The following is a 20,041-nucleotide window of genomic DNA, read 5'->3' on the forward strand; positions in this document are numbered from 1 at the left end:
ATTTGTCTTGGAAATTCAACAAGATGCAATCATGATGTGTTGTGTCATTTTAAAGATCTCGTCGAGCTGATTAATTTGACACTTTGTTTAACAAATTTGGTCCTAATTTACCGAAGTTATCGAGCTTCAAAGTTTGAAAAGTCACAAAAGTTGTGTGTTTGAGCACAAAAAGTACTATTTGTCTTGGAAATTCATCAAGATGCAATCATGATGTGTTGTATTATTTTAAAGATCTCGTCGAGCTGATTAATTTGACACTTTGTTTAACAAATTTGGTCCTAATTTACCGAAGTTATCGAGCTTCAAAGTTTGAAAAGTCACAAAAGTTGTGTGTTTGAGCACATAAAGTACTATTTGTCTTGGAAATTCATCAAGATGCAATCATGATGTGTTGTGTCATTTTAAAGGTCTCTTCGAGCTGATTAATTTGACACTTTGTTTAACAAATTTGGTTCTTATTTGCCGAAGTTATCGAGCTTCAAAGTTTGAAAAGTCACAAAAGTTGTGTGTTTGAGCACATAAAGTACTATTTTTCATGGAAATTCATCAAGATGCAATCATGATATGTTGTGTTATTTTAAAGATCTCGTCGAGCTGATTAATTTGACACTTTGTTTAACAAATTTGGTCCTAATTTACCGAAGTTATCGAGCTTCAAAGTTTGAAAAGTCGCAAAAGTTGTGTGTTTGAGCACATAAAGTACTATTTGTCGTGGAAATTCATCAAGATGCAATCATGATGTGTTGTGTCATTTTAAAGATCTCGTCGTGCTGATTAATTTGACACTTTGTTTAACAAATTTGGTCCTAATTTACCGAAGTTATCGAGCTTCAAAGTTTGAAAAGTCACAAAAGTTTTGTGTTTGAGCACATAAAGTACTATTTTTCATGGAAATTCATCAAGATGCAATCATGATGTGTTGTATTATTTTAAAGATCTCGTCGAGCTGATTAATTTGACACTTTGTTTAACAAATTTGGTCCTAATTTACCGAAGTTATCGAGCTTCAAAGTTTGAAAAGTCACAAAAGTTGTGTGTTTGAGCACAAAAAGTACTATTTGTCTTGGAAATTCATCAAGATGCAATCATGATGTGTTGTATTATTTTAAAGATCTCGTCGAGCTGATTAATTTGACACTTTGTTTAACAAATTTGGTCCTAATTTACCGAAGTTATCGAGCTTCAAAGTTTGAAAAGTCACAAAAGTTGTGTGTTTGAGCACATAAAGTACTATTTGTCTTGGAAATTCATCAAGATGCAATCATGATGTGTTGTGTCATTTTAAAGGTCTCTTCGAGCTGATTAATTTGACACTTTGTTTAACAAATTTGGTTCTCATTTGCCGAAGTTATCGAGCTTCAAAGTTTGAAAAGTCATAAAAGTTGTGTGTTTGAGCATATAAAGTACTATATGTCTTGGAAATTTATCAAGATGCAATCATGATGTGTTGTGACATCTTCAAAATCTCGTCGAGCTGATTAATGTGACACTTTGTTTAACAAATTTGGTCCTAATTTGCCGAAGTTATCGAGCTTCAAAGTTTGAAAAGTCACAAAAGTTGGGTGTTTGAGCACATAAAGTACTATTTGTCTTGGAAATTCATCAAGAGGCAATCATGATGTGTTGTGTTATTTTAAAGATCTCGTCGAGCTGATTAATTTGACACTTTGTTTAACAAATTTGGTTCTCATTTGCCGAAGTTATCGAGCTTCAAAGTTTGAAAAGTCATAAAAGTTGTGTGTTTGAGCATATAAAGTACTATTTGTCTTGGAAATTCATCAAGATGCAATCATGATGTGTTTTGACATCTTCAAAATCTCGTCGAGCTGATTAATTTGACACTTTGTTTAACAAATTTGGTCCTAATTTACCGAAGTTATCGAGCTTCAAAGTTTGAAAAGTCACAAAAGTTGTGTGTTTGAGCACAAAAAGTACTATTTGTCTTGGAAATTCATCAAGATGCAATCATGATGTGTTGTATTATTTTAAAGATCTCGTCGAGCTGATTAATTTGACACTTTGTTTAACAAATTTGGTCCTAATTTACCGAAGTTATCGAGCTTCAAAGTTTGAAAAGTCGCAAAAGTTGTGTGTTTGAGCACATAAAGTACTATTTGTCGTGGAAATTCATCAAGATGCAATCATGATGTGTTGTGTCATTTTAAAGGTCTCTTCGAGCTGATTAATTTGACACTTTGTTTAACAAATTTGGTTCTTATTTGCCGAAGTTATCGAGCTTCAAAGTTTGAAAAGTCACAAAAGTTGTGTGTTTGAGCACATAAAGTACTATTTTTCATGGAAATTCATCAAGATGCAATCATGATATGTTGTGTTATTTTAAAGATCTCGTCGTGCTGATTAATTTGACACTTTGTTTAACAAATTTGGTCCTAATTTACCGAAGTTATCGAGCTTCAAAGTTTGAAAAGTCACAAAAGTTTTGTGTTTGAGCACATAAAGTACTATTTTTCATGGAAATTCATCAAGATGCAATCATGATGTGTTGTATTATTTTAAAGATCTCGTCGAGCTGATTAATTTGACACTTTGTTTAACAAATTTGGTCCTAATTTACCGAAGTTATCGAGCTTCAAAGTTTGAAAAGTCACAAAAGTTGTGTGTTTGAGCACATAAAGTACTATTTGTCTTGGAAATTCATCAAGATGCAATCATGATGTGTTGTGTCATTTTAAAGGTCTCTTCGAGCTGATTAATTTGACACTTTGTTTAACAAATTTGGTTCTCATTTGCCGAAGTTATCGAGCTTCAAAGTTTGAAAAGTCATAAAAGTTGTGTGTTTGAGCATATAAAGTACTATATGTCTTGGAAATTTATCAAGATGCAATCATGATGTGTTGTGACATCTTCAAAATCTCGTCGAGCTGATTAATGTGACACTTTGTTTAACAAATTTGGTCCTAATTTGCCGAAGTTATCGAGCTTCAAAGTTTGAAAAGTCACAAAAGTTGGGTGTTTGAGCACATAAAGTACTATTTGTCTTGGAAATTCATCAAGAGGCAATCATGATGTGTTGTGTTATTTTAAAGATCTCGTCGAGCTGATTAATTTGACACTTTGTTTAACAAATTTGGTTCTCATTTGCCGAAGTTATCGAGCTTCAAAGTTTGAAAAGTCATAAAAGTTGTGTGTTTGAGCATATAAAGTACTATTTGTCTTGGAAATTCATCAAGATGCAATCATGATGTGTTTTGACATCTTCAAAATCTCGTCGAGCTGATTAATTTGACACTTTGTTTAACAAATTTGGTCCTAATTTACCGAAGTTATCGAGCTTCAAAGTTTGAAAAGTCACAAAAGTTGTGTGTTTGAGCACAAAAAGTACTATTTGTCTTGGAAATTCATCAAGATGCAATCATGATGTGTTGTATTATTTTAAAGATCTCGTCGAGCTGATTAATTTGACACTTTGTTTAACAAATTTGGTCCTAATTTACCGAAGTTATCGAGCTTCAAAGTTTGAAAAGTCGCAAAAGTTGTGTGTTTGAGCACATAAAGTACTATTTGTCGTGGAAATTCATCAAGATGCAATCATGATGTGTTGTGTCATTTTAAAGGTCTCTTCGAGCTGATTAATTTGACACTTTGTTTAACAAATTTGGTTCTTATTTGCCGAAGTTATCGAGCTTCAAAGTTTGAAAAGTCACAAAAGTTGTGTGTTTGAGCACATAAAGTACTATTTTTCATGGAAATTCATCAAGATGCAATCATGATATGTTGTGTTATTTTAAAGATCTCGTCGTGCTGATTAATTTGACACTTTGTTTAACAAATTTGGTCCTAATTTACCGAAGTTATCGAGCTTCAAAGTTTGAAAAGTCACAAAAGTTGTGTGTTTGAGCACATAAAGTACTATTTGTCTTGGAAATTCATCAAGATGCAATCATGATGTGTTGTGTCATTTTAAAGATCTCGTCGAGCTGATTAATTTGACACTTTGTTTAACAAATTTGGTTCTTATTTGCCGAAGTTATCGAGCTTCAAAGTTTGAAAAGTCACAATAGTTGTGTGTTTGAGCACATAAAGTACTATTTGTCGTGGAAATTCATCAAGATGCAATCATGATGTGTTGTGTCATTTTAAAGGTCTCTTCGAGCTGATTAATTTGACACTTTGTTTAACAAATTTGGTTCTTATTTGCCGAAGTTATCGAGCTTCAAAGTTTGAAAAGTCACAAAAGTTGTGTGTTTGAGCACATAAAGTACTATTTTTCATGGAAATTCATCAAGATGCAATCATGATATGTTGTGTTATTTTAAAGATCTCGTCGTGCTGATTAATTTGACACTTTGTTTAACAAATTTGGTCCTAATTTACCGAAGTTATCGAGCTTCAAAGTTTGAAAAGTCACAAAAGTTTTGTGTTTGAGCACATAAAGTACTATTTTTCATGGAAATTCATCAAGATGCAATCATGATGTGTTGTATTATTTTAAAGATCTCGTCGAGCTGATTAATTTGACACTTTGTTTAACAAATTTGGTCCTAATTTACCGAAGTTATCGAGCTTCAAAGTTTGAAAAGTCACAAAAGTTGTGTGTTTGAGCACATAAAGTACTATTTGTCTTGGAAATTCATCAAGATGCAATCATGATGTGTTGTGTCATTTTAAAGGTCTCTTCGAGCTGATTAATTTGACACTTTGTTTAACAAATTTGGTTCTCATTTGCCGAAGTTATCGAGCTTCAAAGTTTGAAAAGTCATAAAAGTTGTGTGTTTGAGCATATAAAGTACTATATGTCTTGGAAATTTATCAAGATGCAATCATGATGTGTTGTGACATCTTCAAAATCTCGTCGAGCTGATTAATGTGACACTTTGTTTAACAAATTTGGTCCTAATTTGCCGAAGTTATCGAGCTTCAAAGTTTGAAAAGTCACAAAAGTTGGGTGTTTGAGCACATAAAGTACTATTTGTCTTGGAAATTCATCAAGAGGCAATCATGATGTGTTGTGTCATTTTAAAGATCTCGTCGAGCTGATTAATTTGACACTTTGTTTAACAAATTTGGTTCTTATTTGCCGAAGTTATCGAGCTTCAAAGTTTGAAAAGTCACAATAGTTGTGTGTTTGAGCACATAAAGTACTATTTTTCATGGAAATTCATCAAGATGCAATCATGATATGTTGTGTTATTTTAAAGATCTCGTCGAGCTGATTAATTTGACACTTTGTTTAACAAATTTGGTTCTCATTTGCCGAAGTTATCGAGCTTCAAAGTTTGAAAAGTCATAAAAGTTGTGTGTTTGAGCATATAAAGTACTATTTGTCTTGGAAATTCATCAAGATGCAATCATGATGTGTTTTGACATCTTCAAAATCTCGTCGAGCTGATTAATGTGACACTTTGTTTAACAAATTTGGTCCTAATTTGCCGAAGTTATCGAGCTTCAAAGTTTGAAAAGTCACAAAAGTTGGGTGTTTGAGCACATAAAGTACTATTTGTCTTGGAAATTCAACAAGATGCAATCATGATGTGTTGTGTCATTTTAAAGATCTCGTCGAGCTGATTAATTTGACACTTTGTTTAACAAATTTGGTCCTAATTTACCGAAGTTATCGAGCTTCAAAGTTTGAAAAGTCACAAAAGTTGTGTGTTTGAGCACAAAAAGTACTATTTGTCTTGGAAATTCATCAAGATGCAATCATGATGTGTTGTATTATTTTAAAGATCTCGTCGAGCTGATTAATTTGACACTTTGTTTAACAAATTTGGTCCTAATTTACCGAAGTTATCGAGCTTCAAAGTTTGAAAAGTCGCAAAAGTTGTGTGTTTGAGCACATAAAGTACTATTTGTCGTGGAAATTCATCAAGATGCAATCATGATGTGTTGTGTCATTTTAAAGGTCTCTTCGAGCTGATTAATTTGACACTTTGTTTAACAAATTTGGTTCTTATTTGCCGAAGTTATCGAGCTTCAAAGTTTGAAAAGTCACAAAAGTTGTGTGTTTGAGCACATAAAGTACTATTTTTCATGGAAATTCATCAAGATGCAATCATGATATGTTGTGTTATTTTAAAGATCTCGTCGTGCTGATTAATTTGACACTTTGTTTAACAAATTTGGTCCTAATTTACCGAAGTTATCGAGCTTCAAAGTTTGAAAAGTCACAAAAGTTGTGTGTTTGAGCACATAAAGTACTATTTGTCGTGGAAATTCATCAAGATGCAATCATGATGTGTTGTATTATTTTAAAGATCTCGTCGAGCTGATTAATTTGACACTTTGTTTAACAAATTTGGTCCTAATTTACCGAAGTTATCGAGCTTCAAAGTTTGAAAAGTCGCAAAAGTTGTGTGTTTGAGCACATAAAGTACTATTTGTCGTGGAAATTCATCAAGATGCAATCATGATGTGTTGTGTCATTTTAAAGGTCTCTTCGAGCTGATTAATTTGACACTTTGTTTAACAAATTTGGTTCTTATTTGCCGAAGTTATCGAGCTTCAAAGTTTGAAAAGTCACAAAAGTTGTGTGTTTGAGCACATAAAGTACTATTTTTCATGGAAATTCATCAAGATGCAATCATGATATGTTGTGTTATTTTAAAGATCTCGTCGTGCTGATTAATTTGACACTTTGTTTAACAAATTTGGTCCTAATTTACCGAAGTTATCGAGCTTCAAAGTTTGAAAAGTCACAAAAGTTTTGTGTTTGAGCACATAAAGTACTATTTTTCATGGAAATTCATCAAGATGCAATCATGATGTGTTGTATTATTTTAAAGATCTCGTCGAGCTGATTAATTTGACACTTTGTTTAACAAATTTGGTCCTAATTTACCGAAGTTATCGAGCTTCAAAGTTTGAAAAGTCACAAAAGTTGTGTGTTTGAGCACATAAAGTACTATTTGTCTTGGAAATTCATCAAGAGGCAATCATGATGTGTTGTGTTATTTTAAAGATCTCGTCGAGCTGATTAATTTGACACTTTGTTTAACAAATTTGGTCCTAATTTACCGAAGTTATCGAGCTTCAAAGTTTGAAAAGTCACAAAAGTTGTGTGTTTGAGCACATAAAGTACTATTTTTCATGGAAATTCATCAAGATGCAATCATGATATGTTGTGTTATTTTAAAGATCTCGTCGTGCTGATTAATTTGACACTTTGTTTAACAAATTTGGTCCTAATTTACCGAAGTTATCGAGCTTCAAAGTTTGAAAAGTCACAAAAGTTGTGTGTTTGAGCACAAAAAGTACTATTTGTCTTGGAAATTCATCAAGATGCAATCATGATGTGTTGTATTATTTTAAAGATCTCGTCGAGCTGATTAATTTGACACTTTGTTTAACAAATTTGGTCCTAATTTACCGAAGTTATCGAGCTTCAAAGTTTGAAAAGTCGCAAAAGTTGTGTGTTTGAGCACATAAAGTACTATTTGTCGTGGAAATTCATCAAGATGCAATCATGATGTGTTGTGTCATTTTAAAGGTCTCTTCGAGCTGATTAATTTGACACTTTGTTTAACAAATTTGGTTCTTATTTGCCGAAGTTATCGAGCTTCAAAGTTTGAAAAGTCACAAAAGTTGTGTGTTTGAGCACATAAAGTACTATTTTTCATGGAAATTCATCAAGATGCAATCATGATATGTTGTGTTATTTTAAAGATCTCGTCGTGCTGATTAATTTGACACTTTGTTTAACAAATTTGGTCCTAATTTACCGAAGTTATCGAGCTTCAAAGTTTGAAAAGTCACAAAAGTTTTGTGTTTGAGCACATAAAGTACTATTTTTCATGGAAATTCATCAAGATGCAATCATGATGTGTTGTATTATTTTAAAGATCTCGTCGAGCTGATTAATTTGACACTTTGTTTAACAAATTTGGTCCTAATTTACCGAAGTTATCGAGCTTCAAAGTTTGAAAAGTCACAAAAGTTGTGTGTTTGAGCACATAAAGTACTATTTGTCTTGGAAATTCATCAAGAGGCAATCATGATGTGTTGTGTCATTTTAAAGATCTCGTCGAGCTGATTAATTTGACACTTTGTTTAACAAATTTGGTTCTCATTTGCCGAAGTTATCGAGCTTCAAAGTTTGAAAAGTCATAAAAGTTGTGTGTTTGAGCATATAAAGTACTATTTGTCTTGGAAATTCATCAAGATGCAATCATGATGTGTTTTGACATCTTCAAAATCTCGTCGAGCTGATTAATGTGACACTTTGTTTAACAAATTTGGTCCTAATTTGCCGAAGTTATCGAGCTTCAAAGTTTGAAAAGTCACAAAAGTTGGGTGTTTGAGCACATAAAGTACTATTTGTCTTGGAAATTCAACAAGATGCAATCATGATGTGTTGTGTCATTTTAAAGATCTCGTCGAGCTGATTAATTTGACACTTTGTTTAACAAATTTGGTCCTAATTTACCGAAGTTATCGAGCTTCAAAGTTTGAAAAGTCACAAAAGTTGTGTGTTTGAGCACAAAAAGTACTATTTGTCTTGGAAATTCATCAAGATGCAATCATGATGTGTTGTATTATTTTAAAGATCTCGTCGAGCTGATTAATTTGACACTTTGTTTAACAAATTTGGTCCTAATTTACCGAAGTTATCGAGCTTCAAAGTTTGAAAAGTCACAAAAGTTGTGTGTTTGAGCACATAAAGTACTATTTGTCTTGGAAATTCATCAAGATGCAATCATGATGTGTTGTGTCATTTTAAAGGTCTCTTCGAGCTGATTAATTTGACACTTTGTTTAACAAATTTGGTTCTTATTTGCCGAAGTTATCGAGCTTCAAAGTTTGAAAAGTCACAAAAGTTGTGTGTTTGAGCACATAAAGTACTATTTTTCATGGAAATTCATCAAGATGCAATCATGATATGTTGTGTTATTTTAAAGATCTCGTCGAGCTGATTAATTTGACACTTTGTTTAACAAATTTGGTCCTAATTTACCGAAGTTATCGAGCTTCAAAGTTTGAAAAGTCGCAAAAGTTGTGTGTTTGAGCACATAAAGTACTATTTGTCGTGGAAATTCATCAAGATGCAATCATGATGTGTTGTGTCATTTTAAAGATCTCGTCGTGCTGATTAATTTGACACTTTGTTTAACAAATTTGGTCCTAATTTACCGAAGTTATCGAGCTTCAAAGTTTGAAAAGTCACAAAAGTTTTGTGTTTGAGCACATAAAGTACTATTTTTCATGGAAATTCATCAAGATGCAATCATGATATGTTGTGTTATTTTAAAGATCTCGTCGTGCTGATTAATTTGACACTTTGTTTAACAAATTTGGTCCTAATTTACCGAAGTTATCGAGCTTCAAAGTTTGAAAAGTCACAAAAGTTGTGTGTTTGAGCACATAAAGTACTATTTGTCTTGGAAATTCATCAAGAGGCAATCATGATGTGTTGTGTTATTTTAAAGATCTCGTCGAGCTGATTAATTTGACACTTTGTTTAACAAATTTGGTCCTAATTTACCGAAGTTATCGAGCTTCAAAGTTTGAAAAGTCACAAAAGTTGTGTGTTTGAGCACATAAAGTACTATTTTTCATGGAAATTCATCAAGATGCAATCATGATATGTTGTGTTATTTTAAAGATCTCGTCGTGCTGATTAATTTGACACTTTGTTTAACAAATTTGGTCCTAATTTACCGAAGTTATCGAGCTTCAAAGTTTGAAAAGTCACAAAAGTTGTGTGTTTGAGCACAAAAAGTACTATTTGTCTTGGAAATTCATCAAGATGCAATCATGATGTGTTGTATTATTTTAAAGATCTCGTCGAGCTGATTAATTTGACACTTTGTTTAACAAATTTGGTCCTAATTTACCGAAGTTATCGAGCTTCAAAGTTTGAAAAGTCGCAAAAGTTGTGTGTTTGAGCACATAAAGTACTATTTGTCGTGGAAATTCATCAAGATGCAATCATGATGTGTTGTGTCATTTTAAAGGTCTCTTCGAGCTGATTAATTTGACACTTTGTTTAACAAATTTGGTTCTTATTTGCCGAAGTTATCGAGCTTCAAAGTTTGAAAAGTCACAAAAGTTGTGTGTTTGAGCACATAAAGTACTATTTTTCATGGAAATTCATCAAGATGCAATCATGATATGTTGTGTTATTTTAAAGATCTCGTCGTGCTGATTAATTTGACACTTTGTTTAACAAATTTGGTCCTAATTTACCGAAGTTATCGAGCTTCAAAGTTTGAAAAGTCACAAAAGTTTTGTGTTTGAGCACATAAAGTACTATTTTTCATGGAAATTCATCAAGATGCAATCATGATGTGTTGTATTATTTTAAAGATCTCGTCGAGCTGATTAATTTGACACTTTGTTTAACAAATTTGGTCCTAATTTACCGAAGTTATCGAGCTTCAAAGTTTGAAAAGTCACAAAAGTTGTGTGTTTGAGCACATAAAGTACTATTTGTCTTGGAAATTCATCAAGAGGCAATCATGATGTGTTGTGTCATTTTAAAGATCTCGTCGAGCTGATTAATTTGACACTTTGTTTAACAAATTTGGTTCTCATTTGCCGAAGTTATCGAGCTTCAAAGTTTGAAAAGTCATAAAAGTTGTGTGTTTGAGCATATAAAGTACTATTTGTCTTGGAAATTCATCAAGATGCAATCATGATGTGTTTTGACATCTTCAAAATCTCGTCGAGCTGATTAATGTGACACTTTGTTTAACAAATTTGGTCCTAATTTGCCGAAGTTATCGAGCTTCAAAGTTTGAAAAGTCACAAAAGTTGGGTGTTTGAGCACATAAAGTACTATTTGTCTTGGAAATTCAACAAGATGCAATCATGATGTGTTGTGTCATTTTAAAGATCTCGTCGAGCTGATTAATTTGACACTTTGTTTAACAAATTTGGTCCTAATTTACCGAAGTTATCGAGCTTCAAAGTTTGAAAAGTCACAAAAGTTGTGTGTTTGAGCACAAAAAGTACTATTTGTCTTGGAAATTCATCAAGATGCAATCATGATGTGTTGTATTATTTTAAAGATCTCGTCGAGCTGATTAATTTGACACTTTGTTTAACAAATTTGGTCCTAATTTACCGAAGTTATCGAGCTTCAAAGTTTGAAAAGTCACAAAAGTTGTGTGTTTGAGCACATAAAGTACTATTTGTCTTGGAAATTCATCAAGATGCAATCATGATGTGTTGTGTCATTTTAAAGGTCTCTTCGAGCTGATTAATTTGACACTTTGTTTAACAAATTTGGTTCTTATTTGCCGAAGTTATCGAGCTTCAAAGTTTGAAAAGTCACAAAAGTTGTGTGTTTGAGCACATAAAGTACTATTTTTCATGGAAATTCATCAAGATGCAATCATGATATGTTGTGTTATTTTAAAGATCTCGTCGAGCTGATTAATTTGACACTTTGTTTAACAAATTTGGTCCTAATTTACCGAAGTTATCGAGCTTCAAAGTTTGAAAAGTCGCAAAAGTTGTGTGTTTGAGCACATAAAGTACTATTTGTCGTGGAAATTCATCAAGATGCAATCATGATGTGTTGTGTCATTTTAAAGATCTCGTCGTGCTGATTAATTTGACACTTTGTTTAACAAATTTGGTCCTAATTTACCGAAGTTATCGAGCTTCAAAGTTTGAAAAGTCACAAAAGTTTTGTGTTTGAGCACATAAAGTACTATTTTTCATGGAAATTCATCAAGATGCAATCATGATGTGTTGTATTATTTTAAAGATCTCGTCGAGCTGATTAATTTGACACTTTGTTTAACAAATTTGGTCCTAATTTACCGAAGTTATCGAGCTTCAAAGTTTGAAAAGTCACAAAAGTTGTGTGTTTGAGCACAAAAAGTACTATTTGTCTTGGAAATTCATCAAGATGCAATCATGATGTGTTGTATTATTTTAAAGATCTCGTCGAGCTGATTAATTTGACACTTTGTTTAACAAATTTGGTCCTAATTTACCGAAGTTATCGAGCTTCAAAGTTTGAAAAGTCACAAAAGTTGTGTGTTTGAGCACATAAAGTACTATTTGTCTTGGAAATTCATCAAGATGCAATCATGATGTGTTGTGTCATTTTAAAGGTCTCTTCGAGCTGATTAATTTGACACTTTGTTTAACAAATTTGGTTCTCATTTGCCGAAGTTATCGAGCTTCAAAGTTTGAAAAGTCATAAAAGTTGTGTGTTTGAGCATATAAAGTACTATATGTCTTGGAAATTTATCAAGATGCAATCATGATGTGTTGTGACATCTTCAAAATCTCGTCGAGCTGATTAATGTGACACTTTGTTTAACAAATTTGGTCCTAATTTGCCGAAGTTATCGAGCTTCAAAGTTTGAAAAGTCACAAAAGTTGGGTGTTTGAGCACATAAAGTACTATTTGTCTTGGAAATTCATCAAGAGGCAATCATGATGTGTTGTGTTATTTTAAAGATCTCGTCGAGCTGATTAATTTGACACTTTGTTTAACAAATTTGGTTCTCATTTGCCGAAGTTATCGAGCTTCAAAGTTTGAAAAGTCATAAAAGTTGTGTGTTTGAGCATATAAAGTACTATTTGTCTTGGAAATTCATCAAGATGCAATCATGATGTGTTTTGACATCTTCAAAATCTCGTCGAGCTGATTAATTTGACACTTTGTTTAACAAATTTGGTCCTAATTTACCGAAGTTATCGAGCTTCAAAGTTTGAAAAGTCACAAAAGTTGTGTGTTTGAGCACAAAAAGTACTATTTGTCTTGGAAATTCATCAAGATGCAATCATGATGTGTTGTATTATTTTAAAGATCTCGTCGAGCTGATTAATTTGACACTTTGTTTAACAAATTTGGTCCTAATTTACCGAAGTTATCGAGCTTCAAAGTTTGAAAAGTCGCAAAAGTTGTGTGTTTGAGCACATAAAGTACTATTTGTCGTGGAAATTCATCAAGATGCAATCATGATGTGTTGTGTCATTTTAAAGGTCTCTTCGAGCTGATTAATTTGACACTTTGTTTAACAAATTTGGTTCTTATTTGCCGAAGTTATCGAGCTTCAAAGTTTGAAAAGTCACAAAAGTTGTGTGTTTGAGCACATAAAGTACTATTTTTCATGGAAATTCATCAAGATGCAATCATGATATGTTGTGTTATTTTAAAGATCTCGTCGAGCTGATTAATTTGACACTTTGTTTAACAAATTTGGTCCTAATTTACCGAAGTTATCGAGCTTCAAAGTTTGAAAAGTCACAAAAGTTGTGTGTTTGAGCACAAAAAGTACTATTTGTCTTGGAAATTCATCAAGATGCAATCATGATGTGTTGTATTATTTTAAAGATCTCGTCGAGCTGATTAATTTGACACTTTGTTTAACAAATTTGGTCCTAATTTACCGAAGTTATCGAGCTTCAAAGTTTGAAAAGTCACAAAAGTTGTGTGTTTGAGCACATAAAGTACTATTTGTCTTGGAAATTCATCAAGATGCAATCATGATGTGTTGTGTCATTTTAAAGGTCTCTTCGAGCTGATTAATTTGACACTTTGTTTAACAAATTTGGTTCTCATTTGCCGAAGTTATCGAGCTTCAAAGTTTGAAAAGTCATAAAAGTTGTGTGTTTGAGCATATAAAGTACTATATGTCTTGGAAATTTATCAAGATGCAATCATGATGTGTTGTGACATCTTCAAAATCTCGTCGAGCTGATTAATGTGACACTTTGTTTAACAAATTTGGTCCTAATTTGCCGAAGTTATCGAGCTTCAAAGTTTGAAAAGTCACAAAAGTTGGGTGTTTGAGCACATAAAGTACTATTTGTCTTGGAAATTCATCAAGAGGCAATCATGATGTGTTGTGTCATTTTAAAGATCTCGTCGAGCTGATTAATTTGACACTTTGTTTAACAAATTTGGTTCTTATTTGCCGAAGTTATCGAGCTTCAAAGTTTGAAAAGTCACAATAGTTGTGTGTTTGAGCACATAAAGTACTATTTTTCATGGAAATTCATCAAGATGCAATCATGATATGTTGTGTTATTTTAAAGATCTCGTCGAGCTGATTAATTTGACACTTTGTTTAACAAATTTGGTTCTCATTTGCCGAAGTTATCGAGCTTCAAAGTTTGAAAAGTCATAAAAGTTGTGTGTTTGAGCATATAAAGTACTATTTGTCTTGGAAATTCATCAAGATGCAATCATGATGTGTTTTGACATCTTCAAAATCTCGTCGAGCTGATTAATGTGACACTTTGTTTAACAAATTTGGTCCTAATTTGCCGAAGTTATCGAGCTTCAAAGTTTGAAAAGTCACAAAAGTTGGGTGTTTGAGCACATAAAGTACTATTTGTCTTGGAAATTCAACAAGATGCAATCATGATGTGTTGTGTCATTTTAAAGATCTCGTCGAGCTGATTAATTTGACACTTTGTTTAACAAATTTGGTCCTAATTTACCGAAGTTATCGAGCTTCAAAGTTTGAAAAGTCACAAAAGTTGTGTGTTTGAGCACAAAAAGTACTATTTGTCTTGGAAATTCATCAAGATGCAATCATGATGTGTTGTATTATTTTAAAGATCTCGTCGAGCTGATTAATTTGACACTTTGTTTAACAAATTTGGTCCTAATTTACCGAAGTTATCGAGCTTCAAAGTTTGAAAAGTCGCAAAAGTTGTGTGTTTGAGCACATAAAGTACTATTTGTCGTGGAAATTCATCAAGATGCAATCATGATGTGTTGTGTCATTTTAAAGGTCTCTTCGAGCTGATTAATTTGACACTTTGTTTAACAAATTTGGTTCTTATTTGCCGAAGTTATCGAGCTTCAAAGTTTGAAAAGTCACAAAAGTTGTGTGTTTGAGCACATAAAGTACTATTTTTCATGGAAATTCATCAAGATGCAATCATGATATGTTGTGTTATTTTAAAGATCTCGTCGTGCTGATTAATTTGACACTTTGTTTAACAAATTTGGTCCTAATTTACCGAAGTTATCGAGCTTCAAAGTTTGAAAAGTCACAAAAGTTGTGTGTTTGAGCACATAAAGTACTATTTGTCTTGGAAATTCATCAAGATGCAATCATGATGTGTTGTGTCATTTTAAAGGTCTCTTCGAGCTGATTAATTTGACACTTTGTTTAACAAATTTGGTTCTCATTTGCCGAAGTTATCGAGCTTCAAAGTTTGAAAAGTCATAAAAGTTGTGTGTTTGAGCATATAAAGTACTATATGTCTTGGAAATTTATCAAGATGCAATCATGATGTGTTGTGACATCTTCAAAATCTCGTCGAGCTGATTAATGTGACACTTTGTTTAACAAATTTGGTCCTAATTTGCCGAAGTTATCGAGCTTCAAAGTTTGAAAAGTCACAAAAGTTGGGTGTTTGAGCACATAAAGTACTATTTGTCTTGGAAATTCATCAAGAGGCAATCATGATGTGTTGTGTTATTTTAAAGATCTCGTCGAGCTGATTAATTTGACACTTTGTTTAACAAATTTGGTTCTCATTTGCCGAAGTTATCGAGCTTCAAAGTTTGAAAAGTCATAAAAGTTGTGTGTTTGAGCATATAAAGTACTATTTGTCTTGGAAATTCATCAAGATGCAATCATGATGTGTTTTGACATCTTCAAAATCTCGTCGAGCTGATTAATTTGACACTTTGTTTAACAAATTTGGTCCTAATTTACCGAAGTTATCGAGCTTCAAAGTTTGAAAAGTCACAAAAGTTGTGTGTTTGAGCACAAAAAGTACTATTTGTCTTGGAAATTCATCAAGATGCAATCATGATGTGTTGTGTCATTTTAAAGGTCTCTTCGAGCTGATTAATTTGACACTTTGTTTAACAAATTTGGTTCTTATTTGCCGAAGTTATCGAGCTTCAAAGTTTGAAAAGTCACAAAAGTTGTGTGTTTGAGCACATAAAGTACTATTTTTCATGGAAATTCATCAAGATGCAATCATGATATGTTGTGTTATTTTAAAGATCTCGTCGTGCTGATTAATTTGACACTTTGTTTAACAAATTTGGTCCTAATTTACCGAAGTTATCGAGCTTCAAAGTTTGAAAAGTCACAAAAGTTTTGTGTTTGAGCACATAAAGTACTATTTTTCATGGAAATTCATCAAGATGCAATCATGATGTGTTGTATTATTTTAAAGATCTCGTCGAGCTGATTAATTTGACACTTTGTTTAACAAATTTGGTCCTAATTTACCGAAGTTATCGAGCTTCAAAGTTTGAAAAGTCACAAAAGTTGTGTGTTTGAGCACATAAAGTACTATTTGTCTTGGAAATTCATCAAGATGCAATCATGATGTGTTGTGTCATTTTAAAGGTCTCTTCGAGCTGATTAATTTGACACTTTGTTTAACAAATTTGGTTCTCATTTGCCGAAGTTATCGAGCTTCAAAGTTTGAAAAGTCATAAAAGTTGTGTGTTTGAGCATATAAAGTACTATATGTCTTGGAAATTTATCAAGATGCAATCATGATGTGTTGTGACATCTTCAAAATCTCGTCGAGCTGATTAATGTGACACTTTGTTTAACAAATTTGGTCCTAATTTGCCGAAGTTATCGAGCTTCAAAGTTTGAAAAGTCACAAAAGTTGGGTGTTTGAGCACATAAAGTACTATTTGTCTTGGAAATTCATCAAGAGGCAATCATGATGTGTTGTGTCATTTTAAAGATCTCGTCGAGCTGATTAATGTGACACTTTGTTTAACAAATTTGGTCCTAATTTGCCGAAGTTATCGAGCTTCAAAGTTTGAAAAGTCACAAAAGTTGGGTGTTTGAGCACATAAAGTACTATTTGTCTTGGAAATTCAACAAGATGCAATCATGATGTGTTGTGTCATTTTAAAGATCTCGTCGAGCTGATTAATTTGACACTTTGTTTAACAAATTTGGTCCTAATTTACCGAAGTTATCGAGCTTCAAAGTTTGAAAAGTCACAAAAGTTGTGTGTTTGAGCACAAAAAGTACTATTTGTCTTGGAAATTCATCAAGATGCAATCATGATGTGTTGTATTATTTTAAAGATCTCGTCGAGCTGATTAATTTGACACTTTGTTTAACAAATTTGGTCCTAATTTACCGAAGTTATCGAGCTTCAAAGTTTGAAAAGTCGCAAAAGTTGTGTGTTTGAGCACATAAAGTACTATTTGTCGTGGAAATTCATCAAGATGCAATCATGATGTGTTGTGTCATTTTAAAGGTCTCTTCGAGCTGATTAATTTGACACTTTGTTTAACAAATTTGGTTCTTATTTGCCGAAGTTATCGAGCTTCAAAGTTTGAAAAGTCACAAAAGTTGTGTGTTTGAGCACATAAAGTACTATTTTTCATGGAAATTCATCAAGATGTAATCATGATATGTTGTGTTATTTTAAAGATCTCGTCGTGCTGATTAATTTGACACTTTGTTTAACAAATTTGGTCCTAATTTACCGAAGTTATCGAGCTTCAAAGTTTGAAAAGTCACAAAAGTTTTGTGTTTGAGCACATAAAGTACTATTTTTCATGGAAATTCATCAAGATGCAATCATGATGTGTTGTATTATTTTAAAGATCTCGTCGAGCTGATTAATTTGACACTTTGTTTAACAAATTTGGTCCTAATTTACCGAAGTTATCGAGCTTCAAAGTTTGAAAAGTCACAAAAGTTGTGTGTTTGAGCACAAAAAGTACTATTTGTCTTGGAAATTCATCAAGATGCAATCATGATGTGTTTTGACATCTTCAAAATCTCGTCGAGCTGATTAATGTGACACTTTGTTTAACAAATTTGGTCCTAATTTGCCGAAGTTATCGAGCTTCAAAGTTTGAAAAGTCACAAAAGTTGGGTGTTTGAGCACATAAAGTACTATTTGTCTTGGAAATTCAACAAGATGCAATCATGATGTGTTGTGTCATTTTAAAGATCTCGTCGAGCTGATTAATTTGACACTTTGTTTAACAAATTTGGTCCTAATTTACCGAAGTTATCGAGCTTCAAAGTTTGAAAAGTCACAAAAGTTGTGTGTTTGAGCACAAAAAGTACTATTTGTCTTGGAAATTCATCAAGATGCAATCATGATGTGTTGTATTATTTTAAAGATCTCGTCGAGCTGATTAATTTGACACTTTGTTTAACAAATTTGGTCCTAATTTACCGAAGTTATCGAGCTTCAAAGTTTGAAAAGTCGCAAAAGTTGTGTGTTTGAGCACATAAAGTACTATTTGTCGTGGAAATTCATCAAGATGCAATCATGATGTGTTGTGTCATTTTAAAGGTCTCTTCGAGCTGATTAATTTGACACTTTGTTTAACAAATTTGGTTCTTATTTGCCGAAGTTATCGAGCTTCAAAGTTTGAAAAGTCACAAAAGTTGTGTGTTTGAGCACATAAAGTACTATTTTTCATGGAAATTCATCAAGATGCAATCATGATATGTTGTGTTATTTTAAAGATCTCGTCGTGCTGATTAATTTGACACTTTGTTTAACAAATTTGGTCCTAATTTACCGAAGTTATCGAGCTTCAAAGTTTGAAAAGTCACAAAAGTTTTGTGTTTGAGCACATAAAGTACTATTTTTCATGGAAATTCATCAAGATGCAATCATGATGTGTTGTATTATTTTAAAGATCTCGTCGAGCTGATTAATTTGACACTTTGTTTAACAAATTTGGTCCTAATTTACCGAAGTTATCGAGCTTCAAAGTTTGAAAAGTCACAAAAGTTGTGTGTTTGAGCACAAAAAGTACTATTTGTCTTGGAAATTCATCAAGATGCAATCATGATGTGTTGTATTATTTTAAAGATCTCGTCGAGCTGATTAATTTGACACTTTGTTTAACAAATTTGGTCCTAATTTACCGAAGTTATCGAGCTTCAAAGTTTGAAAAGTCACAAAAGTTGTGTGTTTGAGCACATAAAGTACTATTTGTCTTGGAAATTCATCAAGATGCAATCATGATGTGTTGTGTCATTTTAAAGGTCTCTTCGAGCTGATTAATTTGACACTTTGTTTAACAAATTTGGTTCTCATTTGCCGAAGTTATCGAGCTTCAAAGTTTGAAAAGTCATAAAAGTTGTGTGTTTGAGCATATAAAGTACTATATGTCTTGGAAATTTATCAAGATGCAATCATGATGTGTTGTGACATCTTCAAAATCTCGTCGAGCTGATTAATGTGACACTTTGTTTAACAAATTTGGTCCTAATTTGCCGAAGTTATCGAGCTTCAAAGTTTGAAAAGTCACAAAAGTTGGGTGTTTGAGCACATAAAGTACTATTTGTCTTGGAAATTCATCAAGAGGCAATCATGATGTGTTGTGTCATTTTAAAGATCTCGTCGAGCTGATTAATTTGACACTTTGTTTAACAAATTTGGTTCTTATTTGCCGAAGTTATCGAGCTTCAAAGTTTGAAAAGTCACAATAGTTGTGTGTTTGAGCACATAAAGTACTATTTTTCATGGAAATTCATCAAGATGCAATCATGATATGTTGTGTTATTTTAAAGATCTCGTCGAGCTGATTAATTTGACACTTTGTTTAACAAATTTGGTTCTCATTTGCCGAAGTTATCGAGCTTCAAAGTTTGAAAAGTCATAAAAGTTGTGTGTTTGAGCATATAAAGTACTATTTGTCTTGGAAATTCATCAAGATGCAATCATGATGTGTTTTGACATCTTCAAAATCTCGTCGAGCTGATTAATGTGACACTTTGTTTAACAAATTTGGTCCTAATTTGCCGAAGTTATCGAGCTTCAAAGTTTGAAAAGTCACAAAAGTTGGGTGTTTGAGCACATAAAGTACTATTTGTCTTGGAAATTCAACAAGATGCAATCATGATGTGTTGTGTCATTTTAAAGATCTCGTCGAGCTGATTAATTTGACACTTTGTTTAACAAATTTGGTCCTAATTTACCGAAGTTATCGAGCTTCAAAGTTTGAAAAGTCACAAAAGTTGTGTGTTTGAGCACAAAAAGTACTATTTGTCTTGGAAATTCATCAAGATGCAATCATGATGTGTTGTATTATTTTAAAGATCTCGTCGAGCTGATTAATTTGACACTTTGTTTAACAAATTTGGTCCTAATTTACCGAAGTTATCGAGCTTCAAAGTTTGAAAAGTCGCAAAAGTTG

The sequence above is a fragment of the Euwallacea fornicatus genome, unplaced genomic scaffold, assembly GCF_040115645.1.
Source record: "Euwallacea fornicatus isolate EFF26 unplaced genomic scaffold, ASM4011564v1 scaffold_70, whole genome shotgun sequence".
Taxonomy (NCBI): domain Eukaryota; kingdom Metazoa; phylum Arthropoda; class Insecta; order Coleoptera; family Curculionidae; genus Euwallacea; species Euwallacea fornicatus.